The sequence below is a fragment of the Loxodonta africana genome, chromosome 19 (genome assembly GCF_030014295.1).
Source record: "Loxodonta africana isolate mLoxAfr1 chromosome 19, mLoxAfr1.hap2, whole genome shotgun sequence".
Classification (NCBI taxonomy): domain Eukaryota; kingdom Metazoa; phylum Chordata; class Mammalia; order Proboscidea; family Elephantidae; genus Loxodonta; species Loxodonta africana.
Window position 1 is genome coordinate 46,965,093 of NC_087360.1, and position 25,624 is coordinate 46,990,716.

Consider the following 25,624-nt stretch of genomic DNA (forward strand, 5'->3'; position numbering starts at 1 on the left):
AGCCTTCCCCAAAGGGAACAATGGCCTTTTATGAGAGTGACTATTCACTGGGGAAAAGGAAATAATCAGACTTTTCAGGGATTACTGGATACTGGTTCTGAATCAACACTAATTCCAGGAGACCCAAAACATCACTGTGGCCCACCAGTCAGAGTAGGGGCATATGGAGGTCAGGTTGTTAAGGAGTCTTAGCTCATGTTCATCTCACAGTAGGTCCAGTGTGTCCCCAAACCAATCCTATAGTGATTTCCCCAGTTCCAGTGTATCTATAATTGGAATATACTCAGCAACTGACAGAACCACACCAAATCCCTGACAAATGGAGAAAGGGCTATTAGGGTAGGAAAAGCCAAGTGGAAGCCATTAGAACTGCCCCTACCTAAGAAAATAGTAAACCAAAAGCAATACCAGATTCCTGGAGGAATTGTAGAGCTTACTGCCACCACCAAGGACTTGAAGGATGCAGGGGTGGTGATTCTCACTACATCCCGTTTCAACTCACCTCTTTGGCCTGTGCAAAATACAGATGGATCTTGGTGAATGACAGTGGATTATTGAAAACTTAACCAGGTGGTGACTCCGATTGCTGCTGCTGTTCTAGAAGTAATTTCATTGCTTAAGCAAATTAATACATCTCCTGGTACATGGTTTGCAGCTGTTGATCTGGCTAATGCTTTTTTCACCATACCTGTTTCAAAGCACCACCAGAAGCAGTTTGCCTTCAGCTGGCAAGGCCAATAACACACCTTCAGTGTCCTACCTCAGAGCTATGTCAACTCTCCAGGTCAATGTCATACTTTAGTCCACATGGGCCTTGATCAGCTTTCCCTTTCACAAGATGTCACACTGATCCACTACATTGGTGACATTATGCTGATTGGACCTAGTAAGGAAGAAGTGTCAATAATTCTAGAATTATTGGTTAAACATTTGTGTGCTCAAAACAAAAAAACCATTGCAGTCGAGTCAATTCTGATTCATAGATACCTATAGGACAGAGTAGAACTGCCCCATAGGGTTTCCAAGGAGTACCTAATGGATTCAAACCATTAACCTTTTGGTTAGCAGTCATGCTGTTAACCACTGCACAATCAGGGCTCCATTTGCATGCTAGAGGGTGGGAGAGTAACACAAATATTCAGGTGCCTTCCCTAGGATAAGAAAAGCACTATATTGAAGAAGAAGAATAAAGTAGGAGGGCTTGCACTACCTGACCTCAGAACCTATGATACAGCTACCATAGTCAAAACAGCCTGATACTGGTACAATGACAGACATATTGACCAATGGAACAGAATTGAGAACCCAGATGTAAATCCACCCACCTACAGTCATGTGATCTTTGACACAGTCCCAAAGTCCATCAAATGGGGAAAAGACAGTCTTTAAAAAATGGTGCTGACAAAGTGGATGTTCATCTGCAAAAAAAAATGAAACAGGACCCTTAGCTCACATCATACACAAAAACTAATTCAAAATGGATCAAAGACCTAAATACAAAACCAAAAACTGTAAAGATCATGGAAGAAAAAATAGGGTCAACTATAGAGGCCCTAACACATGGCATTAAGAGGATACAAACCATAACTAACAGTACACAAACACCAGAAGATAAACTAGATAGCTGGAATCTTCTAAAAATTAAACATGTTCATTAAAAGACTTCACCAGAAGAGTAAAAAGAGAACCTACAGACTGGAAAAATAATTTGGCTATGACAAATCCAACAAAGGTCTAATGTCTAAAATCTGCAGAAAAATCTGACACTTCTACAACAAAAAGTCAAATAATCCAATTTAAAAATGGGCAAAGGATATGAACAGATACTTCACCAAAGCAGACATCAAGTGGCTAACAGATACATGAGGAAATGCTCGCAATCACTGGTCATCAGAGAAATGCAAATAAAAACCACAATGAGACAACAGGTCACCCTGACATCACTGGCATGAATCAAAAAAAAAAAAAAAAAAACAGAAAATAACAAATGTTGGAGAAGCTACAGGGAGAATGGAATTCTTATGCACTGCTAGTGGGAAAGCAAAATGGTACTACCATTTGGAAAACAATATGGCACTTCCTTAAAAAGCTAGAAATAGAAATACCAGATGATCTAGCAATCCCACTCCTAGGAATATATTCTAGAGAAATAAGAATAGACATATGCACACCAAAGTTCATTGCAGCATTGTTCACAATAGCAAAAAGATGGAAAAAACTTAGGTGCCCATCAACAAATGAATGGAGAAACAAGCTATGGTATGGACACACAATGGAATACTATGCAAGGATAAAAAACAATGATGAATCTGTGAAGCATCTCACAACATGGATGAATGTAGAGGGTATTATGCTGAGTGAAATAAGTCATTCACAAAAGGACATATATTGTATGAGACCACTACTACAAAGCTCATGAAAAGGTTTACGCACAGAAAGAAACAAGCTTTGATGGTTATGAGGGAGGGCAGGGGTCTGAGGGAGAAACATTAACTAGATAATAGATAAGTGGTAACTTTGGTGAAGGGTAAGACAATACACAATACTAGGAAGCCAGCACAACTTGTCCAAGGCAAGGCCATGGAAGCTCCGTAGACACATCCAAAGTCTCTGAGGGATCAAATTACTGGGATGAGGGCTGCAGGGACCACTGTCTAGGGTAACCCAGAACCCAGTGCCATCGAGTTGATTCCAACTCATAGCGACCCTATAGGACAGAGTAGAACTGCCCCATAGAGTTTCCAAGGAGCAGTTGGCTGGTTAGAACTGCCGACCCTTTGGTTAGCAGCTGTAGCACTTAACCACTACGCCACCAGGGTTTCCTGTCTTGGGGAACATCTAGCTCAATTGGCATAATATAGTTTATAAAGAAAATGTTCTACATTCTACTTGGTGAGTAGCATCTGGGGTCTTAAAAGCATGTGGCAGCCATTTAAGACACTCCACTGGTCTCACCCCATCTGGAACAAGGGATAATGAAGAAAATAAAAGTCACAAGGGAAAGATAAGTCCAAAGGACAAATGAACCAAAACTACCATAGCCTCCACCAGACTGAGTCCAGCACGGCTAGATGGTATCCAGCTACCACCAACAACTGTTCTGAAAAGGGGAACAATATAGGGTCCCAAATAGAGCTGGAGAAAAATGTAGAACAAAATTCTAATTCACACACACACACACAAAAAAAAGACCAGACTTACTGGTCTGACAGAGACTGGAGAAACCCCGGGAGTATGGCCACCAGACACCCTTATAGCTCAGTAATGAAGTCGCTTCTGACATTAACCCTTCAGCCAAAGATCAGACAGGCCCATAAAACAAAACGAGTTTAAATGGACACACCAGCCCAGGGGTAAGGACAAGAAGGCAGGAAGGAACAGGAAAACTGGTAATGGGGAACATAAGTTCGAGAAAGGGAGAGGGTGTTGACATATCATGGGGCTGGCTACCGATGTCACAAAACAATATACGTATTAATTGTTTAATGAGAAACTAGTTTGCTCTGTAAACCTTCATCTAAAGTACAATTTAAAAAAAAATTTAGGCACCTTCCATCTCGATGAAATTTCTAGGGTTTCAGTGGTATGGGGCATGTAGAGATATTCCTTCTAAAGTAAATGTTAAGTTATTGCATCTGGCCCCTCCCACAACTGAAAAGGCGGCACAAGGCCTACTGGGCCTCTTTGAATTTTGAGGGCAATATACCCCTGATCTGGGTGTGATACTCTGACCTATTGATCAAGTGACTTGAAAAGCTGCTAGTTTTGAGTGGAGCCCAGAACAAGAGAAGGATCTGCAACAGGTTCAGGCTGCCATGCAAGCAGCTCTGCCAATTGGGCCATATGATTCAGCTGGTCCAATGGTGCTTGAAGTATCTGTGGCACATAGAGATGCCGTTTGGAGTCTTTGGCAGGCGCCTATTGGTGAATCACATTGCAGGTCCTTAGAATTGGAGCAAAGCCCTGCCATACTCTGCAGATAACTACTCTCCTTTTGTGAAACAGCTTTTGACTAATTTGGGGGCCTTAGTAGAGACTGAACACTTAAACATGGGCCACCAAGTTACCACGAGACCTGAGCTGCCCAGCATGAACTGGGTGTTTTCTGACTCAGAGAGTCATAAAGTGGATGTGGTATATACAAGAATGGGTCCAAGCAGAAACTGAAGTCACAAGTAAGTTACATGAGGAAGTGGCCCAAATGCCCATGGTCTCCACTCCTGTCACATTGCCTACCATATCCCATTTTGCACCTATGGCCTCATGGGGAGTTCCTTATGATCAACTGACTGAGGAAGAGAAAAGTTGTGCCTAGTGTACAGATGGTTCTGTGTGATATCCAGACACCACTTGAAAGTGGACAGCAGCAACACTACAGCCCCTTTCTGGGACCTCCCTGAAGGACAGTGGTCAAAGGAATTCCTACCAATGGGCAGAACTTCAAGGAGTGCACCTAGTTTTCCACTTTGCTTGGAAGGAGAAATGGACATAAGTGCGATTGTATACTGATTCATGGGTTGTGCCAATGGTTTGGCAGAAATGGTCAGGGACTTGGAAGGAACATGATTGGAAAATTGGAGACAAGGAGGTATGGAGAAGAGGCATGTAGAGAGACCTCTCTGAATGAGGCAAAGAAGGGAAAATATTTGTGTCTGATGTGAATGCTCACCAAACGGTGACCTCAGCAGAGGTGAATTTTAACAATCAAGTGGATAGGATGATGCATTCTGTGGAAACCAGTCATTCTCTTTCCATCATTGCTGAATAGGCTCATGAACAAAGTGGCCATGGTGGCAGGGATGGAGGTTATGCATGAGCTCAGCAACATGGACTTCGACTCACCATGGCCAACTTGGCTACAGCCGCTTTGAATGCCCAATCTGCCAGCAGCAGAGATCAACACTGAGTCCCTAATATGGCACCATTCCTTGAGGTGATCAGTCAGCAACCTGGTGGCAAGTTGATAACATTGAATCACTTCCATCATGGAAAGGGCAACATTTTGTTCTTACTGAAATAGACACTTAACCCTGGATACATATTTGCCTTCCCTGTGCACAATGCTTCTGCCAAAACTACCATCTGTAGACTTAAAGAATGCCTTATACACTGTCATGGTGTCCAACATAGCATCGCCTCGGGCCAACAGACTCACTTCACATCAAATGAAGTATAGCAATGGGCCCATGCTCATGAAATTCACTGAGCTTGCTATGTCCCCCATCATCCTGAAGCAGCTAGCTTGATAGAATGATAGAATGGTCTCCTAAAGGCACAATTATAGCACCAGATATATGGCAATACCTTGCAATTTGGGGCAATGTTCTCCAGGCAGCTGTATATCCTCTAAACCAGCATTCAATAAATGGTGCTGTTTCTTCCATAACTAGGATTCATGGATCCAGGAATCAAGGGCTGGAAATGGGAGTAGCACCACTCACTATCATCCCTAGTGACCCACTTGCAAAATTTTGCTTCCCGTCCCCACGACGCTATACTCTGTGGGTCTTGAGGTCTTAGTTCCAAAGGGAGGAATGCTCCTACCTAGAGACCCATCACTGATTCCACTGAACTGGAAGTTAAGAATGTCATCTGGCCACTTTGGGCTCCTTATGCCTCTGGATCAACAGGCAAAGAAGTGAGTTACCATACTGGCTGGGGTGATTGATCCTGATTACCAAGAGGAAATAGGATTGATACTACATAATGAAGGTAAAGAAGAGTATGTCTGGAATGCAGGAGATCCCTCAGAGCGTCTCTTAGTACTACCATGCCCTGTGATTAAAGTCAATGGAAAACTACTGCAACCCACGTGACAAGTTGCAGAAACAAGGATTGTAATTGTTATGAGTATATGAGTATTTCTTCCTTGTAGGTGTGCATAAAATATTTTTGTTTTCTTCACCTATAAAACATAAGATGCAAATAGGGCTAGTGCATTATTGGTTGTACACGTTAGTTGTATCATGTTAGGTGCAAGTATGACTTTATAATTGTCTTTATTCAGAGATTATGTACAGTCTAAGGAAATATGTACAAGTGCCAAGTTGATTAGAGATGGATTGCTCTGGATCTTGCAGCTGGCTCTTGTTCACCTGACTTCCAGCTCTTGAGCTTGAGCTAGCAGCTTATCTGCCATCTTACCTGCCAATCTTAGGATTCATCGGTCTTTGCAACCTGTGAGCCAGAGCTCTGCTGGCTGATTTACAAATCCTGGATTTGCCAGCCACTGTGGCTATACAAAAAATTCATTGCCAGCAAGTCGATTCTGACTCATAGTGACCGATGAAACCCTGGTGGCATAGCAGTTAAGTGCTGCTGCTGCTAACCAAAAGGTCGTCAGTTCAAATCCACCAGGCACTCCTTGGAAACTCTATGGGGCAGTTCTGCTCTGTCCTTTAGAGTCACTAGGAGTTGGAATCAACTCAACGGCCATGTGTATGGGTACAGGTACGGGTACGGGTATGGGTATGGGTGGCTACGTGAATCAGGAGAAGCCCCCAGCCTGACCCACAGACTTGGGACATTCCAGGCTCTACAACCATGTGAGAAATTTCCTTGATACAAATCTTTCTATAAATATATTTATACATTTTACTGGTTTTGTTTCTCTAGAGAACTCAGCCTAAGACAATAAAAAAAAATAGCTGAGCATAAAACATTGTTGAGTTTCCACCCTGACCATATAGCATTGACAGAGGAAGGTTGCCAGTATAGCTATTTATGTCTTATGCTTTCAACTCATTCTCATGGAAAAGTCATGGGATTCACACCAGACTGTCCTTGCAAAGTTTTTTCCAGTGAATAAAGTAGTACTTGTGGTTTGAACTTTATAGTTCATAAACTGCAGAAGTTAACATATGACTTTATTGTATTTCAATTCTTGCTATAGAAAAGTGTTGATAGAAACCCCTGAACACTACCTCCTTGTAGAACACAGCTAGCTGCTCTCTGACTCCCAAACTAGCTTTGTACTCTGCCACATAACCCCACACTTCACCTTTGCAGCAGTCTTGTTGAATATCTGCCATTCCTCCAGAATTGTGAGCTACAGGGAGCAAGATCACATGTCTGGCTTGTTCACTACCAGTCCCAAAGTACCCAACACAGAACTTGGTGCATCAGAAGTGCTCAGTAAATGTTATCTTAGTAACGGATGCAAGTCCATTTTCCAAGAATACAACTAGAAGTGTATGAAGAATGAACTAGTCTAGCGCACAACAGCAAATGATTTATGTAGATACTCCACCTTTGAGAAGATGGAACATAACTTCCCATTCCTTAAGTGCTAAGTGGAGTGCATGGTGACTTCTTTCCAAAGAGTACAATATGGAAAGTGGGGAAAAGGATTAAGTGTACAGTGCAGAAACCTAACAAACTACCTCACCAGGTAATCAAGGTCAACATCAACAGTGATAAGCCATGTTGATAGAATGTACCCTGATATGATGGAAATGGCACTTTGTGGTTTTCCTCCACAAAACATATAATCCCAGTCTAATCATGAGAATTATATCAGAAACATACGAATTGAGGGTCATTCTAAAAAGTATCTGACCTATACTCCTCAAAACTGTCAATGTCATCAAAAACAAACTCTGAGAAACCATCACAGACAAGAGGAGTCTTGAGACATAACGACTAAATGTAACGTATTTTGGAAGGGAACCTGGATTATAAGAAGGACATTAGGTAAAAACTAAAGAAATCTGAATAAAGTATAACAAAAAAAACCTCATTATTTATTGTCGAGCTGATTCTGACTCATGGTGACCTCATGTGTTGCAGAGCAGAGCTGCTCTGTAGGGTTTCCTTGGCTGTAATCTTTACAGAAGCCAATCACCAGCCCTTTCTTTTTTGGCACCACTGGGTGTGTTCGAACCACCACCTAGGGACCACCCTGAATAAAGTATGTTGATATTGGTTCATTAATTGCAACAAGTGTACCATATTAATGCAAGAAGTAACAATAGGGGAAACTGGGTACTGGATTTATGGGCACTCTCTGTGCTATCTTTACAAAATTTGGGTCAATCTAAAATTGTTCTACAAATAAGGTTTATTTTTAGGAATCATTGTTTAGGAAACAGTGAGTTTCTCTTTATGGTGATGGGAAATTTGGCAATGATTATGGGTGATGGTTGCACAGCATGGTAGTATAACTGAGATCAGTAAATTGTACATCTGAAAAATGTCGAGCTGGTAAGTGTTGTGTTATGTATATGACAACAATGACAATAAAGTTTTTTTTTTAATGAACTATTAACCATACTATCTTTCCCTCAAATTTAGCTGTGGATTTATTAAGCATTGATAGAAACTCCCAAACTTCACTTTTATAAAATTTGAAACTGTTCTGTAAACTTTGTATTTCAGCAGTCCCTGAAAACTCAAGAAATCCTTGCTAGCAATTAAATGCAAACATGAATCTTGCAGGAAAAAAAAAATTCTGATTAATGGTTTGACCTTTAATGACTTGAAATTTGTATGCTAGCTTGTTGTTCTCCTGCAAGTATGCATTAATTCATGTGAGTGTCCAAAGATTGTTTTTTAACGGGATTAGAATTCAAGTGTTGGTGTTTGTTAGTTATCTCTTAAACTTCAAAAACTGGTAAAATCTACTCCCTGCATGCCTGCTATCTATAGAAAACAGAATCCCAAAACTACTGCAATGAAAGTGTTACTACGCAGTATGCTATTTAAAGCTGAAGACTCTGCTCTTCTTGGAATAGCAAAAAGTATGTATTGCTAAAAGTCAGGGTGAGATGATGACTACAACCAAAGTCAGCAGTGAGGTCGAGGTTAGGGTGCTACTAGATAACATTATGACAAGGGGCCAAGTATTTTTCCCTACACTAGGGGACCCCCAAGAGAGAGTATGACTTTGCAAATGGAAGACAAATAGTACTACAAGCACTGTTATCTAGGGCTTGAATTCCTAATTCCAGTGTAGACAACTCTAGTGAGCTGGGCCAGACCACATGAAGCAGCTTTATTTAATAAGTTAAAAAAAAAAAAAAATCAGTTGCTATTGAGTTCATTTAGACTCATGGCAACCCCATGAATTTTAGAGTAGAACTGCACTCCATATAGTTTTCAACGGTTATGATCTTTCAGAAGTATACTGCCAGGACTTTCTTCCAAGATGCCTCTGAGTGGATTTGAACTGCCAACCTTTTGGTTAGTACTCAAGAGCTTAAACATTTGTGCCATCCAGGGACTCCACCTATTAAGCTAAAATTCAAAAATTTAAAAAAATCATTGCCATCAAGTCAATTCCAACTCATAGAGATCCTATTAGATTAGAACTCCCCACAGAGTTTCCAAGGAGCAGCTGTTGGATTCGAACTGCCGGTCTTTTGGTTAGCAGCCATAGCTCTCAAATACTTCACCACCAGGGCTCCTGAACCTATTAAGTTAGTGAGGTCTAAATAGTTTGAGACAAAAGCAGATCACAATCTGTTTCCCCCAAAACCCAAACCTGATCATTATGATTTCAGGCAACTTACAGGAGGAAATGTACCCACCCTCCAAAAAAAAAGTGAACAACAGAGACAGCATTTCTCCCCATTGCTCATCACCATGGCAGTCCAGGCCATGGCCAGTATTGCTATACACATGAAAGAGAGAGGACAGAGAGAAGACAATGACACAGAAAATGACTCAATATATGTAAAGCACTTAAAACAATGTCTAACACATAATAAGCACACACTAAATGTCTGCTATCATTATTGCTGTTGTTATTATATAACTGGATCTTCTCACTTCTAGACAAAGGTCCTGGCCCCCTTACCATTCCAATACATGGAAGCAAAAAGAAGGCTTTAGAAGAGATAGCCAGGCTTTGTTGTTGCTGTTGTTAGGTGCCGTCGAGTCAGTTCCAACTCACAGCCACCCTATGTACAACGGAACGAAACTCTGCCCGGTCCTGCACCATCCTTACAATAGTTGTTATGCTTGAGCTCATTGTTGCAGCCACTGTGTCAATCCACTCCTTTGAGGGTCCTCCTCTTTTCCACTGACCCTGTACATTGCCAAGCATGATGTCCTTCTCCAAAGACCGATCCCTCCTGAAAACATGTCCAAAGTATGTAAAACACAGTCTTACCATCCTTGCTTCTAAGGACCATTCTGGTTGTACTTCTTTTAAGACAGATTGTTTGTTCTTTTGGCAGTCCATAGTATATTCAATATTCTTCGCCAACACCACAATTCAAAGGCGTCAATTCTTTTTCCGTCTTCCTTATTCATTGCCCAGCTTTCGCATGCATATGATGCAATTGAAAATACCATGGCTTGGGTCAAGCACACCTTAGTCTTCAAAGTGACATCTTTGCTTTTCAACACTTTAAAGAGGTCTTTTCCAGCAGATTTACCCAATGCAATGAATGCATCATTTGATTTCTTGGCTGCTGCTTGGGCTTCCATGGCTGTTGATTGTGGAACCAAGTAAAATGAAATCCCTGACAACTTCAATTTTATCTCTGTTTATCGTGATGTTGCTTATTGGTCCAGTTGTGTGGACTTTTGTTTTCTTTATGTTGAGGTGTAATCCATTCTGAAGGCTGTGGTCTTTGATCTTCATTAGTAAGTGCTTCAAATCCTCTTCACTTTCAGCAGACAAGATCGTGTCATCTGCATAAAGCGTGTTGTTAGTGAGTCTTCCTCCAAACCTGATGCCCCGTTCTTCTCCGTATAGTTCAGCTTCTTGGATTATTTGCTTGGCATACAGATTGAATAGGTATGTTGAAAGGATACAACCCCAGCGCACACCTTTCCTGACTTTAAACCAAACAGTATCCCCTTGTTCTGTCTGAACAACTGCCTCTTGATGTGTGTAAAGGCTCCTCATGAGCACAATTAAGTGTTCTGGAATTCCCATCCTTAGCAATGTTATTCACGTGTCTGTCAATTTCTTATACTGTGGGGGCTTGGGTGTTGCTGTGATGCTGGAAGCTATGCCACTGGTATTCAGATACCAGCAGGGTCACCCATGGAGGACAGGTTTCAGCTGAGCTTCCAGACTAAGACAGACTAGGAAGAAGGACCCGGCAGTCTACTTCTGAAAAGCATTAGCCAGTGAAAACCTTATGAATAGCCAGGCTTTACCCCAAGGAAAATGTCTCTTTGGGCTGTGTAGAAGGAAGAAGAGAAAATCCATCACATACTTGTACAGTGGCCATTTAATACACAAGGAATCCACCTAAATAACAAAGGTGACCCAATCTGTTTCCTTGGCTGATCAACTCTTGTCGGTTTGAAGAGGGGCGTAGAAAGAAAACCTCAACTATTTATCCTAGAGGTAACCTTTACAAAGGACAACCCAAGTCTAGTTCTCACAAAGTGTTGCTAGAGGCATAAGTGTCAGTGAAGCAGTTAATACAACGTTTCATTGCACTTCAAACACAACCATATTCACCAAGGAAAGAAACTTCCCCAACATTGACATCACAGATCTTCCTAAATTGTTAGGAATCTATTCCCGGTATTCCATGTAAATATACTTCCTATGCCTGGAGGCAGGTGGAATGGAGGAGTTAGCACACTCCCTTGAAGTTATACCTGACTGGAACAAGTACTCAGAGAAGCTTGCAAACACTGGTCTAGATTTCTAGAACTGGAATTTAAATTCTATGTGAAAATTCTAGGGATCCACATGAGCAAACAATTCAGTATTTGCTGTTGACCTTTTTAATACCAAAAGAGAAAAAAATAGTAGTAAATTAATTCATTGCACTTGAAGTCTGGCTAAAGTGAACACTCAGAGAAGCTTCTAAATGTTCACATTATCGAGGACAAGAATCAAAGCTTTGAACCTTGTGCAGTCCTCCCTGAAATGTCAAGGAATCCACAACAGCAATTCTTTGTATTTTTACATTTTGCCAAAAAAATAATTCACAAGACCATGAAGTTCCTAGCAGGAAAAATAAAAGTTAAGCCTCCTGCAGTATTGAAAATGTCTTCTCAAGACTGCACTGCATGGAATCCACACCAATTCTCTCTGTGTTTCCTGTGAACAAACCTATGCTAATGATATGACTTATTGGATGAAACAGAGTTAGCTTACTACATACCTGCATTTTCCTGACTACATCACTTTCTGACAGATGTATACAAACTTTGCTATCATTGTCTAGGTTGTGAGTTAAGCCCTAGAGCTTGTGTGACTTGGTTCTCTCTGAATCTCCAAGGAATCAAGATCAAATACTTCAGTTCTGATTCTTATAAATAAGTGGGGTTTACAACAGGAGCTCAAAAATTTCCAAGATGCAAACATTAATGCAAGCATTTGGGTGGTAAGCACATTGTAAGAGGCAGAGTGCCTTTGTTCATTTTGACATTGCATTGTGTTCATTTCCTGTTAAGCTTAAAGGGATATACTCCAGTTGATCTCTGCCATTTTGCTTCCTATGAGCAAAAGGGCATTTTTTTGTTTTTATTTTGAGCTTCATAGCAGGTGCAAGGAAGGTATTCACAGCCCTGGAAAGCCAGCATTCAAACATGTGTCCACATGTTAGACTGTATTTAGCGTCAGCCTCAAGGCTCTGGATTTTCTCCCAAGCTTTTAAAAGTACATACCAGTGGCTTCCTTCATTCAAGTTTGTTTCAAAAAAATTTGTATTCTCAAAGTTTTGTCCTCTCCAAACACTGGCATGTTTTCTTTGCTCAAAGAAGACTCCAGATGTTATTCTTAGTGTCCAAGTAGAGAGCACAGGCACAGCAGGATGCCTCACTCAATGCTCAGGGAATCATCAAGGAACTGGCTGTCGATGTTTCCCGCAAAGCTTCTTCCTGAAACTGAAGCAATAAAGGCAAAATATGTGTGGCAACAGTAAAATGCAAGTGTTAGTGTGTTTACTTGATTACTCAGTTTAGTGGATATATCGACTGGAACGCCCTGGCATTGTTCTCTTGACCAAGGGATAGATTTCAAGCTCATTCAGGTACTTCTATCACCCCAGAAGCCTTAAAATTTCTATTAATCCCTACAAGTTCCCCTATGGACAAACAGAATTGCTGGTATTAATAACAAATGCATTATTATAAATTGCGATAAGCTCTGTGAAGGGAATGAACAGGGTGGTGTGAGAGACAAAAATTGTGGGAAACAGTGGGGAAATAAACTACTTAGAAGGATCAGAATGCAAAAACAGGAATTGTGTGATGTGATTCTCTCTCAATTGTAAAGAAATCACCTACTCCTCCCAAGTCCATTTCCAGGGAGCAAACCAGGGCAAGTAGGGGGCGCTTCAGTGAAGGTGTCATCCTATTGTGATATTGAACAGCATATTTACCTTGGCTAAAAGGGGGTGTTGATGGGGTTTCCTAACATCTCTGTCATTATCCAGGATTAGACTCAAGGGCAAGGTCTTGGTACACCCCCTTCCCCTCGAAATTTCAAAGGTTCCATTCAAGCAGTTCCATTTCTTGAACTGCTTCCCAAGAACAAGCAGGATTGGTGTGTAAGCTTTGAAGAAACTGAAATTCAAGGAGGAATAGACTTTTAGTGATCATTAGTCCTGGCCACAAGGAGTACACATAGAAGCTTCTACAACATATTCTGAACATCTAGGACGCCGGGAACCTCCACCCAAAAAAAAAAAAAAAATTTTAAAGAGGGGGAGGATTCACGCACACAAAAGAATTAGTGACTAATATGAACTTTTCTGAAGATCTAAAAAAGTAGATAGTAGAGGGACGCGTGTTACATCACACAGACCAGCACACTCCTTAAAATCCTTACTAAAGGCCTTCTGGTACCCCAATCCCTGTGCCCCGTTTGCATACCCAAAACCATCACTAAGTGTCATGGATTGAATTGCCTTCCCCCCCCCAAAATATTTGTCAACTTAGTTAGGCCATGATTCCCAGTATTGTGTGGTTGTCCTCCATTTTGTGATTGTAATTTTATTTCGAGAGGATGAGGGTGGAATTCTAACACCACCCTTACTCAGGTCACCTCCCTGATCCAAGGTAAAGATAGTTTCCCTGGGGTGTGGCCTGCACCACCTTTTATCTCTCAAGAGACAAAAGGAAAGGGAAGCAAGCAAAGAGCTGGGGACCTCATACCACCAAGAAATCAGCACCAGGAGCAGAGAACATCCTTTGGACATGGTTTCCCTGCACCTGAGAAGCTCCTTGACCAGGTGAAGATTGAGGACAAGGACCTTCCTCCAGAGCCAATAGAGAGAGAAAGCATTCCCCTGGAGCTCTTTGTTAAAGCTACCCACTGGTGGTATTTCTCTTATAGCTGCACTAGATACCTAAGACACTGAGCTTCTCCATTTAACCAGACTAACTCTCCTAAGAAGTAGCTAGACACCATTTTTTATTATACTAATATGCTCTAAGGGATCTAATTAAGGATTCCCACTCCTGGAAGTTTATTTTTCTAAACAAATCTGGTAACCTTACAACAGGAAATTTGGTGAGTGAAACTCACTGTCTAATTACATCCACAAAGGCAACTGAATAATCAAAAAGGAAAGAAAGACTAGGGGCCAAGATGGCTGATTAGGTAGATGCTACCTCGGATTCCTCTTGCAACAAAGACTCAGAAAAACAAGTGAATCGATCACATACATGACAATCTACAAAACCTGACCATCAAACACAGATCAAAAGAGTTGACCTGAGTGACAGGTGAGCGAAAAGCTGCACCCTGAACCAGCGACTGCTTCCGGAAACCGCGACCTGCTCCACAACCTTGAGCCCCTACAATTCCCTGGTGCCGAGTGGTGGGGCTGATTGTGGCTTCCTGAGGCGGGACAGGCAAGGGACACAGCCCTAACCCCTAGCCCCCTGGGGTAACCTCTGTAGAGACTCAGCCAGCGCAAGCTGGCTGCACACTGACACGGCTAACAAGAGAACGAACAAGCAACCACGGAGAAGCAGTGACTGTTTTCGGAACGTGGAGCCAGAGTCCCAGTTAGAAAACATTGGCGCTGGGCCTTGGACTGTGTGCAGGGGAGCTGAGCATGGCATCCTGAGACGGCGCAAGCACAGGACGCAGCCCTAGCCACCAGAAGTGACCTCGGGGGAAGCCCAGCCAGTGCACGCAGACAGAACAGCGATGCAGCTGACAGGATGAGAAGTCACCAGGAAGCAGTGACTGGTTTTAGAGCCTGGAGTGCGGTGTCCCAGCTGGGGAACCGTGGCGCTGGGCTTTGGACTGGGAGTGAAAGAACTGACCACGGCTTCTGAGACAGCACAAGCACAGGACACGGGCCTAACCTTCGGGGGGGCAATCTCAACCCAGCCAGCACACACAGGCTGCACGCCCCTCAGGAATCTCAGACAAAACAGTCATCACCAAGCAAGATAAGTAACTTTGTCTATATTCCTGGGTGCTACTCTCTCCTATCTATCTGATCCCTTCCCTCCCTTCCCAGACGGCTTCATTAACATTGGAATTTCCTGGGCCAGAGAGTGAAGTGCTCTGTGGTTTGTTTGTTTGTTTTTTGTCTTTTCCTAACCCATTCTCCTGGCCTGAGAGAAAGAGCTACAAAAAACCCAGGGACCAAGAATCCTTCCCAGACTTCCCGAAATTGGACTAAAAATACAGAACCAGCTCCAGCCAAGCATATGAGATCCACAGTCTTGGGCTTTCATCCCTACAGGCAACAAGGTGGTTATTATAATGCAAAGGCAATTCTGATAGTGATCTGACTGTAATTGTTGTAGCGGATTACTGGAAAGACAAGTTTCCCAGGTCTGATATCTCTACCTATTAAACAGAGCCCTCACTGACCCACAACGGGGAACTGAGGGCTGAAGCTCCACCCAAACCACCTAACCTCCTGCCATAGGGGACTGAGGATACTGACATCTACCAATCTGTAGAGGTACATGCATTGGGTGCTTAAGGTACAGCTGCAGAGCCCACCCACCAAAGTGCTTTAAGAATAGAGACACACCTACCTCACTGGCACTTGGGGGAAGCCTCTCAGCATCCTGCCCCCCCCCGGAATGTGACCCCCTGCTGCTACTAGAATCTGGTGCACACAACTGTCACCACTACTCCTCTATGCAAATAGGTGACAGTCTACCCCACACACTTGATGACCCAAAGTCAGATTCTACTCAAGAATAGTGAATGGACTCTTAGGCTTATATATCTGGTAACAGCCCAAACCAGCTGGTAATAAGACATAAGTTATTCAAGGGCTACAACAATCAAGAGAGCACAATCTAGTAGCCCATCTAAGTATACTGAAAGAAAACAAAACAAGATAAGACTCAGTGAGCAAATATAGAATAAATCACTACAATATCTTAGAGGAGGTTCGGAGACAGCAGTCGATATCAAACCACATAAAGAAGCAGACCATGATCGCTTCTACAATGCCCCAAACTAAAGAACCAAAATCTTTCCCAAATGAAGATACAATCCTGGAATTACCAGATGCAGAATATAAAATACTAATTTATAGAATACATCAAGACATCAAGGATGACCTCAGAAATGAAATAAGGCAATCTACAGAAAAGGCCAAGGAACACACTGATAAAGCAGTTGAAGAATTAAAAAAGATTATTCAAAAACATAGGGGAAAAATTAACAAGCTGCAAGAATCCATAGAGAGACAGCATTCAGAAATCCAGAAGATTAACAGTAAAATTACAAAATTAGACAACTTAATTGAGCAATTGGAATGCAGAGTGGGAGAGGTGGAGGATAAGCAATTGACACCAATATAGTTGAAGAAAAATCAGATAAAAGAATAAAAAAAAAATGAAGAAACCCTAAGAATCATGTGGGACTCTATCAAGAAGAATTACTTGCATGTGATTGGAGTTCCAGAACAAGGAGGGATAACAGAAAATACAGAGAGAATAGTTGAAGATCTGTTGGCAGAAAACTTCCCTGACATCATGAAAGACGAAAGGATATCTATCCAAGATGGTCATCGAACCCCATACACGATTGATCCAAAAAGAAAATCACCAAGACATATTATCATCAAACTTGCCAAAACCGAAGATAAAGAGAAAATTTTAAAAGCAGCCAGGGATAAAAGAAAGGTCTCCTACAAGGAGAATCAATGAGAATAAGTCCAGACTACCCAGCAGAAACCATGCAATCAAGAAGGCAAAAGGATTACATATATAGAGCACTGAAGGAGAAAAACTGCCAGTCAAGGATCATATACCCAGCAAAACTCTCTCTCAAATATGAAGGGGAAATTAAAACATTTACAGATAAACACAAGCTTAGAGAATTTGCAAAAACCAAACCAAAGCTACAAGAAATGCTAAAGGAAATTGGTCAGAAAATCAATAACATCAGATACCAACACAACACAAGTTCACAGAACAGAACATCCTGATATCAACTCAAATAAGGAAATCACAAAAACAAATTAAGATTAATTTTAAAAAGAAAAAAATGCCCAAACCACAGAATCATTGAAGTCATTATGCAAAAGATCACAATAATCAAAAAGAGGGACTAAATACCGCAGGCATAGAACTGCCATATGGAGAGGAAAAGAAGGCGATATAGGATGATACAAGTTAGGTTTTTACTTAGAAAAATAGGGGTAAATATTAAGGTAACTACAAAGAGGTCTAACAATTCCACAACTCAAAATAACAATCAAGAAAAACATAACGACTCAGCAAACATAAATTCGACTACTACGAAAATGAGGAACACATAATTTACAAAGAAAAAGTCTCAGCACAAAAAAGTAAGTGGAAAAATGAAATTGTCAACAACACACACAAAAAGGCATCAAACTGACAGCACTAAGCACATACTTATCTATAATTACGCTGAATGTAAATAGACTAAATGCATCAATAAAGAGACAGAGAGTCTCAGACTGGATAAAGAAACACGATTCGTCTATATGCTGCCTACAAGAGACACACCTTAGACTTAGAGACACAAACAAACTAAAACTCAAAGGATGGAAGAAAAACATATCAAGCAAACAACAATCAAAAAAGAGAAGGAGTAGAAATATTAATTTCTGACAAAATAGACTTCAAAGTTAATCCACCACAAAGGATAAAGAAGGACACTACATAATGATTAAAGGGACAATTGACCAGGAAGATATAACCATATTAAATATTTATGCACCCAATGACAGGGCTCCAAGATACATAAAACAAACTTTAACAGAACTGAAAAGTGAGATAGACACCTCCACAATTATAGTAGGAGACACTGACACACCACTTTCGGAGAAAGACAGGATTTCCAGTAAGAAGCTCAATAGAGACATGGAAGACCTAATTGCTACAATCAACCAACTTGACCTCATAGACCTATACAGAACACTCCACCCAACAGCTGCAAAGTATACTTTCTTTTCTAGTGCACATGGAACATTCTCTAGAATAGATCAGGTATTAGGTCATAAAACAAACCTTTGCAGAATCCAAAACATTGAAATATTACAAAGCATCTTCTCAGACAACAAGGCCATAAAAGTGGAAATCAATAAGAGAAAAATCAGGGAAAAGAAATCAAATACTTGGAAACTGAACAATACCCTGCTCAAAAAAGACTGGGTTATAGAAGACATTAAGGAGGGAATAAAGAAATTCATAGAATGCAACGAGAATGAAAACACTTCCTATCAAAACCTCTGGGACACAGCAAAAGCAGTACGCAGAGGTCAATTTATATCGATAAATGCACACATACATAAAGAAGAAAGAGCCAAAATCAGAGAACTGTCCCTACAACTTGAACAAATAGAAAGTGAGCAACAAAAGAATCCATCAGGCACCAGAAGAAAACAAATAATAAAAATTAGAGCTGAACTAAATGAAATAGAGAACAGAAAAACAATTGAAAGAATTAACAGAGCCAAAAGCTGGTTCTTTGAAAAAATTAACAAAATTGATAAACCATTGGTTAGACTGACTAAAGAAATACAGGAAAGGAAACAAATAACCCGAACAAGAAATGAGATGGGCCACATCACAACAGACCCAAATGAAATTAAAAGAATCATATCAGATTATTACGAAAAATTGTACTCTAACAAATTTGCAAATCTAGAAGAAATGGATGAATTCCTAGAAAAACACTACCTACATAAACTAACACAATCAGAAGTAGAACAACTAAATAGACCCATAACAAAAAAAGAGATTGAAACGGTAATCAAAAAACTCCAAACAAGAAAAATCCCTGGCCTGGACAGCTTCACTGCAGAGTTCTACCAAACTTTCAGAGAAGAGTTAACACCACTACTACTGAAGGTATTTCAAAGCATAGAAAATAACGAAATACTACCTAACTCATTCTATGAAGCCATCATATCCCTGATACCAAAACCAGCTAAAGACATCACAAAAAAAAGAAAATTACAGACCTATATCCCTCATGAACATACATGCAAAAATTCTCAACAAAATTCTAGCCAATAGAATTCAACAACATATCAAAAAAATAATCCACCACGACCAAGTGGGATTTATACCAGGTATGCAAGGCTGGTTTAATATTAGAAAAACCATTAATGTAATCCACCATACAAATAAAACAAAAGACAAAAACCACATGATCTTATCAATTGATACAGAAAAGGCATTTGACAAAGTCCAGCACCCATTCATGATAAAAACTCTCAGCAAAATAGGAATTGAAGGAAAATTCCTCAACATAATAAAGGGCATCTATACAAAGCCAACAGCCAACATCACCCTAAATGGAGAGAGCCTGAAAACATTTCCCTTCAGAACGGGAACCAGACAAGGATGCCCTTTATCACCACTCTTATTCAACATTGTGCTAGAGGTCCCAACCAGAGCAATTAGGCTAGACAAAGAAATAAAGGGCATCGGGATTGGCAAGGAGGAAGTAAAATTATCTCTATTTGCAGATCACATGATCTTATACACAGAAAACCCTCAGGAATCCTCCAGAAAACCACTGAAACTAATAGAAGAGTTCAGCAGAGTCTCAGGTTACAAGATAAACATGCAAAAATCACTTGGATTCCTCTTCATCAACAAAAAGAACATCGAAGAGGAAATCACCAAATCAATACCATTCACAGTAGCCCCCAAGAAGATAAAATACTTAGGAATAAATCTTACCAAAGATGTAAAAGACCTGTACAAAGAAAACTACAAAGTACTACTACAAGAAACTAAAAGGGACCCACATAAGTGGAAAAACATACCTTACTCATGGATAGGAAGACTTAACATAGTAAAAATGTCTATTCTACCAAAAGCCATCTATACATACAATGCACTTCCGATCCAAATTCCAATGACATTTTTTAAAGTGATGGAGAAACAAATCACCAACTTCATATGGAAGGGAAAGAAGCCTCGGATAAGCAAAGCATTACTGAAAAAGAAGAAGAAAGTGGGAGGCCTCACTCTACCTGATTTTAGAACATATTATACAGCCACAGCAATCAAAACAGCCTGGTACTGGTACAACAACAGGCACATAGACCAAAGGAACAGAATCGAGAACCCAGATAGAAATCCATCCACATATGAGCACCTGATATTTGACAAAGGCCCAGTGTCAGTTAATTGGGGAAAAGATAGTCTTTTTAACAAATGGTGCTGGCATAACTGGATGTCCATTTGCAAAAAATGAAACAGGACCCATACCTCACACCATGCACAAAAACTAACTCCAAGTGGATCAAAGACCTAAACATAAAGACTAAAACGATAAAGATCATGGAAGAAAAAATAGGGACAACGTTAGGAGCCCTAATACAAGGCATAAACAATACAAAACATTACCAAAAATGACGAAGAGAAACCAGATAACTGGGAGCTCCTAAAAATCAAACACCTATGCTCATCTAAAGACTTCACCAAAAGAGTAAAAAGACCGCCTACAGATTGGGAAAAAAATTTCAGCTATGACATCTCTGACCAGCGCCTGATCTCCAAAATCTATATGATTCTGTTAAAACTCAACCACAAAAAAACAAACAACCCAATCAAGAAGTGGGCAAAGGATATGAACACGCACTTCACTATAGAAGATATTCAGGCAGCTAACAGACATATGAGAAAATGTTCTCGATCATTAGCCATGAGGGAAATGCAAATTAAAACTACAATGAGATTCCATGTCACTCCAACAAGGCTGGCATTAGTCTAAAAAACACAAAATAATAAATGTTGGAGAGGCTGCGGAGAGATCGGAACTCTTATACGCTGCTGGTGGGAATGTAAAATGGTACAACCACTTTGGAAATTGATTTGGCGCTTCCTTAAAAAGCTAGAAATAAAACTACCATATGACCCAACAATCCCACTCCTCAGAATATATCCTAGAAAAATAAGAGTCTTTACACGAACAGATATATGCACACCCATGTTTATTGCAGCACTGTTTACAATAGCAAAAAGCTGGAAGCAACCAAGGTGTCCATCAACAGATGAATGGTTAAATAAATTGTGGTATATTCACGCATTGATACAGAACAGTGACAAATCTGTGAAACATTTCATAAGATGGAGGAACCTGGAAGGCATTATGCTGAGTGAAATTAGTCAGACGCAAAATGACAAATACTGTATAAGACCACTATTATAAGTTCTTGAGAAATAGTATGAACTGAGAAGAACACATTCTTTTGTGGTTATGAGAGGGGGGAGGGAGGGAGGGTGAGAGAGGGTTATATACTAATTAGTTAGTAGATAAGAACTACTTTAGATGAAGGGAAGGACAATACTCAATACAGGGAAGGTCAGCTCAACTGGACTGGACCAAAAGCAAAGAAGTTTCCTGAATAAACTGAAGGCTTCGAAGGTCAGTGAAGCAAGGGCGGGGGCTTGGGGATTATGGCTTAAGGGGACTTCTAAGTCAATTGGCATAATAAATTCTATTATGAAAACATTCTGCATCCCACTTTGAACTGTGGCATCTGGGGTCTTAAATGCTAACAAGCAGCCATCTAAGATGCATCAATTGGTCTCAACCCACCTGGATCAAAGGAGAATGAAGAACACCAAGGTCACACGATAACTATGAGCCCAAGAGACAGAAAGGGCCACATGAACCAGAGACTTACATCATCCTGAGACCAGAAGAACTAGAGGGTGCCCGCCCACAACCAATGACTGCCCTGACAGAGAGCACAACAGAGAACCCCTGAGGGAGCAGGAGAACAGTGGGATGCAGACCCCAAATTCTCATAAAAAGACCAGACTTAATGGTCTGACTGAGACTAGAAGAATCCCAGCAGTCATGGTCCCCAAACCTTCTGTTGGCCCAGGACAGGAACCATTCCCAAAGACTACTCACCAGACATGGAAGGGACTGGACAATGGGTTGGAGAGAGATGCTGATGAAGAGTGAGCTACTTGTATCAGGTGGACACTTGAGACTGTATTGGCATCTCCTGTTTGGAGGGGAGATGGGAGGGCAGAGAGCGTTAGAAACTGGCAAAATGGTCACAAAAGAAGAGACTGGAAGGAGGGAGCGGGCTGACTCATTAGGGGGAGAGTAAATGGGAGTATGTAGTAAGGTATATATAAGCTTATATGTGACAGACTGACTTGATTTGTAAACTTTCACTTAAAGCACAATAAAAATTATTTGAAAGAAAATCAGGCATTGTTTGTGCAAGCATCAGCAGTAGATAATTCTATTTGAAGAGTCTGTGTCATGATCACAGTAGCCACAGCCCCTTAGTGCCATTGACAAGAGAGACCCAGCCAGTGATCCGGGTACTTAGGAAACAGGATCAAGGCACCTGGAGAAAGAGGCCCCTAGAAGTCAGTAGGGTGTCAAGGCATGGGCTAAAGGGAAATTGAAGCATAGCTCCAGTCCCAGAAGGGAAATAGAGGCAGGAGTCCAGTCCTAAAGAACTGGAGAAGTAGGAAATGTTGTGACTGAATGATTCATAGTTACCCAGAAATCATACATAGCCATAAGGTCAATGGACACCAAAGCTTTCATTCTGAAAGCCTTCCTGCTCCACATATGATTTGCTCAAAATTGGAGTATTCTAAACCAGATTGTGGAGAACATCAGTGACTTCACATGTGAGAGTTAGGGGAAGGTAGGGCCTTAAATATAAAGGAATAACCATTAAAAACCATCATTAAGCAGGCAACAAGGGAAAAGCTGGTGATAAACGGTTAAGTGAAAATAGTTATATGCTAAATTCTCGGCGGAGCCAACACAGCTTTAGAAACAGAAGCGCCATGTCATCCGTCTACAGCAAAGACCCGAAAAACTAAGTAAAACAGATACAAATGTCAATCCTGGAACCCTAAGCATCAAATGATGGAATAAAGAACTCAATGAAGCATCAAATGGAAGAAAAAATTGACAGAATAGAGAGTGAGGAGAGCTCCAGAGTGGGGGTCCCCTACCAGCTAATGCAGCACAGATTCATCACCTTGGACCACAGCCCACTAGTACCTCAAACAGAGAGTACTGGAAGGCATCTCCACAGAGCTCCCAACAGGAAACAGAGCATCCAGTAACCATGGTACACACTTTCCCATCCCTACCATTTTTCCCTGTATGCAGCCCCCACCACTTTCCAACAGGCCACAGTAGCTCGGCCAGAGAGACACCAGCTCACTGCCACTCAAGTCAGCCCTGCCCCCAAAGGTTGATTCCCCCAGTACCATATTTTTTTGTTGTTGTTGTTGTTTGTTTTTTTGTTTCTTCTGTCTCTCCCTCTCTTTCCTTTCTCCTGCCCAACTAGCCCTGTGTGCTGTTCCCACCCCTTTTCAGGGCTCAGCAGTGCCATTCAGCTAGAGAGCCACCAGCATGGCCTCTCTGGTTCTGTGTCACACCCACCAGCCAGCTCTCTCAGTGCCCTTTTTTGTTTGTTTCTTCTCTCTCTACCTTCCTTCCTTTCCTTTCTCCCACCCACATAGTCTCTAGCTCCATCCTTGCCCCTTCTCAAAGGGTGGTGATGCACTGTTCAGCTAGACAGCCACCAGCACATAGCCTCCCTGGGTCTGTGCTGTGCCTACCAGCCAGCTCCTTCAGTGCCATACTTTTTTAATGCTTGCTTTCTGTTTCTTCTCTCTCTCTCTTCCCCTCTCTTCCTTTCTTTTCTTTCTCCCATCCACCTAGCCCTGTGCACTGCCCCCTCCTTCTTGAAGGGCTAGGCTAGAGAGATGCTGGCACACAGCTTCCCCAGGTATGTGCCATCCCCACAGACTGGCTCACTCAGTGCCACATTTTTTATTTTGCTTTATCTTTCCCCATCTCTCTTTTCCTTCTCCTTCCCACCTAGGCCACCCCTTCCTAAGAGGCCATGCCACACTGCCCAGTAAGAGAAACACCAGCTCGCTGCCACCCCAATTTCACCCTGGCCCCAACAGCTGGCTCCCTCAGCACCATATTTATTTTTTGTTATTGTTGCTATTGTTTTGTTGGGGCCTTTGTTGTTGTTGTTTCTTCTCTCTCTCTTATTGCCTTTCCTTTCTCCCACCTATGAAGCCCCATGCACTACCCCCATCCTTTTTGACAGGCCAAGCTGCACCTCTCTGCTAGAGAGCCACTGGCACATGGCCTCCCCTGGTCTGCCCTGCCCCCACCTGCCAAATACCATCATGCCACCATTTTATTTTCTTTTTTCCTTCATTTTTTTTGCTTCTGTTTCTCTCTTTTCTCTCACAGACTTATCTCCTCATATCACATCCTCTCCCTTCTCTCTTGCATAACTGCAGTGGGTCCCAAGTGTCACACACCTGAAAGGCACTAGCATGATCCCTGAACACCCAGACCCTGCCCTGCACTTCCCCCTGGCCCCATCCTGCTCACCCCAGTTTGTGCCACAAATTGCTCTTCCCCACCCTTACTCCCCAATGGACCTGCCCTGCTGCATCATAGGTGAGCAACTGACCCTGACCACCCAGACAAGGTGGTAAGAAGTATCATGCCCACAGGCGACCAAGCAACAAAACATGCCCATCTGCCCAGACATAAGCAAATAAAACAAAAAATCAGGATGAAACAAATAAATCTACTATCAATAAATGAAAATAATTACTGAATGTCCTGGAGACAGCAGACAACATCAAAACATACAAAAAACTGGACAGAATGGCTCCAGTTAGCAACCAAAAGGTAACACCAGATGACATTCTCATAGAAGAAAAAGCACTGCAACTACCTGATATGGAATTCAAAGTACTAATATTCAGGGTTGTCCAAGAGATAAAGGAAAACAGACAAAACTAAGGAAAAATAGACAAAATCATGGAAAATACAGACAAAATCAGGGAAAACACAGACAAAGCAATGTAGAATTCAGGAAAACAGTACAGGAACAAAATAGCTAAATAAATAAACAACTAGAAACCATACAAAAACTGCAATTAGAAGCCCAAAAGATAAACAACAAGATTTCAAAAATGGACAATGCAATAGGTTTTAGAAGCAAATTTGAAACAGTGGGAGACAAGATCAGTACAATTGAAAATCATTTGATATCACTTTGAGGAAAAAATAGAGAAAAGAATGAAGAAAAGCTGATAACTATGTGGGATGCAATCAAGAGCAAAAATTTGCACATGATCAGACTTCCAGAACAGGGTGATAAAAATGGACAACTCAGAGAGGATGACTGAAGATTTCTTGACAGAAAACTTCCCTGATATTATGAAAGTTGAAAAGCTGACCATCCAAGAAGCTCAATGTACC

At 41.3% G+C, this 25,624-nt stretch overlaps 1 long non-coding RNA gene across 1 annotated transcript in view; it reads right to left on the reverse strand.

Annotated features, from left to right (window-relative positions):
* Positions 1 to 9,045: 9,045 nt before the first annotated feature.
* The window catches only part of LOC135228244 (uncharacterized), a 42,715-nt gene continuing 26,136 nt past the window's right edge, over positions 9,046 to 25,624 (reverse strand). The window contains exons 3-4 of the long non-coding RNA XR_010318627.1: positions 22,256 to 22,352; positions 9,046 to 12,801 (exon numbers count right to left, since the gene is read on the reverse strand). This is a non-coding gene — a long non-coding RNA (uncharacterized LOC135228244). The remainder of the gene's footprint in view (positions 12,802 to 22,255; positions 22,353 to 25,624) is intronic.